The sequence below is a fragment of the Bison bison genome, unplaced genomic scaffold (genome assembly GCF_000754665.1).
Source record: "Bison bison bison isolate TAMUID 2011002044 unplaced genomic scaffold, Bison_UMD1.0 scf7180017864462, whole genome shotgun sequence".
Classification (NCBI taxonomy): Eukaryota; Metazoa; Chordata; class Mammalia; order Artiodactyla; family Bovidae; genus Bison; species Bison bison.
The window spans coordinates 3,162,940-3,166,397 of NW_011495024.1; the positions used below are offsets into that span (position 1 = coordinate 3,162,940).

General features: G+C 42.6%; 1 protein-coding gene across 3 annotated transcripts in view; it reads left to right on the plus strand.

Annotated features, from left to right (window-relative positions):
• Positions 1–3,458, plus strand: part of MTR (5-methyltetrahydrofolate-homocysteine methyltransferase) — a 134,241-nt gene that overhangs the window by 53,616 nt on the left and 77,167 nt on the right. The gene's annotated exons all lie outside the window — the stretch shown is intronic.

The window sequence follows — 3,458 nt, forward strand, 5'->3', positions numbered from 1 at the left end:
ACAGTAAACTGTGGAAAATTCTGAAAGAGATGGGATACCAGACCACCTGACTTGCCTCTTGAGAAACCGGTATGCAGGTCAGGAAGCAACAGTTAGAACTGGACATGGAACAACAGACTGGTTCCAAATAGGAAAAGGAGTACGTCAAGGCTGTATATTGTCACCCTGCTTATTTAACTTATATGCAGAGTACATCATGAGAAATGCTGGGCTGGAAGAAGCACAAGCTGGAATCAAGATTACAGGGAGAAATATCAATAACCTCAGATATGCAGATGACACCACCCTTATGGCAGAAAGTGAAGAGGAACCAAAAAGCCTCTTGATGAAAGTGAAAGAGGAGAGTGAAAAAGTTGGCTTAAAGCTCAACATTCAGAAAACAAAGATCATTGCATTTGGTCCTATCACTTCGTGGCAAATAGATGGGGAAACAGTGGCAGACTTTATTTTTTTGGGCTCCAAAATCACTGCAGATGGTGACTGCAGCCATAAAATTAACAGACACTTGCTCCTCAGAAGAAAAGTTTGACCAACCTAGACAGCATATTGAAAAGCAGAGACATTACTTTGCCAACAAAGGTCCATCTAGTCAAGGCTGTGGTTTTTCCAGTAGTCATGTATGGATGTGAGAGTTGGACTATAAGGAAAGGTGAGCACAAAGAATTGATGCTTTTGAACTGTGGTGTTGGAGAAGACTCTTGAGAGTCCCTTGGACTGCCAGGAGATCCAACCAGTCCATTCTAAAGGAGATCAGTCCTGGGTGTTCATTGGAAGGACTGATGTTGAGGCTGAAACTCGAATACTTTGGCCACCTGATGCAAAGAGCTGACTCATTTGAAAAGACCCTGATGCTGGAAAAGATTGAAGGAGAGAGGAGAAAGGGACGACAGAGGATGAGATGGTTGGATGGCATCACCGACTCAATGAACATGGGTTTGAGTAAACTCCAGGAGTTGGTGATGGATAGGGAGGCCTGGCATGCTGCAGTCCATGGGGTCACAAAGAGTTGGACACGATTGAGCAACTGAACTGAACTGAGTGTAAAAGTGGAGCCATGTAGTTTACCGTGATTCATTTTCCTTTCCTGAATCCTCTTTGTTTTCTGAGAAGTTAATACTTACCTTTGTGTTTATTTTGTTTTTATATATTTTCAAACTCTTCCCTAGTTGTGTAAATTTCCAATATGCAGTGTATGCAGACACCTTAAGTAGACTGTCATTTTAATTTGTTGAATAATTCTCCCTCCAAGACTTTTGACATAATCAGGAGTGGTTGCTCAGGAGACTGATGGCATAGCTGTCGCTGTGATATGTCCCTCCCCATCATCCTGACAGTTCTTTTCACCTCTCTCATAGCTGTTTAGATTTCAGTTTCCTCATACTTGGTTTAATCTCTTATTTAGCGAAGTGCATCCTCTGGTGAAAGAAGACATGAAAGTAAACATTTTTGAAGCCTTATGTGTCTGAAAATGGCTTTATTCTACTTTTATACTTAATTGAAAATTATATGAGTACAAGCCTGAAATTATTTTCTCTATGTTTTTAACTCATTGATCCGTTGTCTTGTAGTTTCAGTTGGTACTGGTAAGAAGCTCAGTGCTTGTCTAACCCTTGATTCTTTTTATGAAGCCTGTTTATTGACCCTTTTTCTGGATGTTTCTTGGATCTGCTGTGTCCATGGTTTTCTGAAGTCTCGTGATCATGAGCCATTCATTGTGTTAAGCCCTCAGTAGGCACTGTCAGTCAGGACACTTACGGCCACAGTTGCAAGAAGTTTCCTTGAATGGTTTATCCTCTCGTGGCCTGTGTATTATTCAGAAACTGGATGTTTTGGAAGGATTGCCTAATTTTTTTACCTTTTCTCTCCAGTTTTTCAACTTTGACATTTGTGAGATTTTGACATCTACATTTATCTTCTCTTGAGTTTTATGTTTTATGTTTATGTTCTCTTGAATTTTATGTTCTTCCAGGAGCTCTTTTTTGTTACCTAAATGTTCTTTTTCAAATTTATATAGCAGCCTGTTTAAAGGAGGCAGATGTCTTCTCTAATTCCTTCAAATGTATCTTGAGCACCTAGTATGTGCCAGGCTGTGAGGAGTTAGCAAGGAACAAAACCTAGTCCCTTCCCATGCACAATTTGTATTCTTAGGGGGCAAAAGGAATAAGGGAAAAAACAACATAAAAATACACGCACACACCCCTGGGTAGTGTTGAATACAATGAAGGGATATGGAGAGAATGAGGGTGACAGGCGTACCACGGTGGGAGATGCTCTTTTATGTAGGGTGGTTGGAGATGGCCTCATGGATAAGGTGACATCTTAGCAGAAAGCTGAAGGGAACCAAGGAATGAAACATGTAAAAATGTAGGGCAGAGGGAGCCTTGAGATAGACGCCTGCAGGTCATGTTTGAAAAACACAGGGCGGCTGGTAGAGCCAGATCAGAGGGGAGAAGAGGTGATGGGGGAGGACATGATGTTAGAAAGCCTTCAGGTCAAATCACGTAGGGTCTTGGAGACCTCTGCTAACACTTGGACTTTTCCCCTGAGTGATCTGAGAAGCCACTGAAGGGTTCTGAGCAGAGGAGTGAACCTGGTCCGAGTTGTATTTCAAAACCACTCTGGTTCTTTGTGGAGAAGAGTCTGTGGGGACCAAGCAGAACCATTGGAGGTTGTTGCTGTAGTTCAGGTGAGAGATGATTGTGACTGGGACCAAGGTGGGAGCAATAGAATATGTAAGGACTCATCTGTTTCTAGATATATTTTTGAAATAGAGCCAGTAGGATTTGCCTTCATGGAGGCTGTGAGCCATGAAAGGAGGAGGAGTCTGGAAAGTTTTTAGGTTTTTTGGCCTGGGAAGGTGAGATAGAAGGTCAGGGAACAGCCTGTTTGGATGGGGTTGACTAGAAGTGTGTGTTTGGACACATGTTTGTATGTTAAGTGTGTGCTTGTGTAGATGAGTCTGGTTTTCCTGGGCAAAGTCTGGCTTGAAGATAAGATTCCCTTCCTTGGGAATTATTTGTGCATTGATGGAAATTAAAGCAGTGAGACTGACTTCACCAAAGGAACCATAGTAGATAAGAGGTCCTAGGAACAAGTGACTCTTGCAGCCACAGTGCTTCATGGTCAGGAAGAGGAGAGGATGCTTTCGGAAGGACTTAGGAAGGACACGCTTCCTTGGTAAAAGAGGAACCAGAGGAGAGAGTTCACCTGGAAGCCAAGTGAAGAACAAGCTTTCTGAAGGGCATGGTGAGCTGAGGATAGATCAGGGAGGAAGAGACAAGCATTTACCCTTGGATTTGGAAACGGAGTAGTTTATGATCTTGCAGAGAAGGGGATGGGGGCAGCAGATGTAAACCATTTGAGGGGAGTTTTGCCATAAAGGGGAACAGAAATAGAGTGGAAACCAGGGATGCATGTGAGAATAAGAATGAATGTGTGTGTGTGTGTGTGTGAAGGTA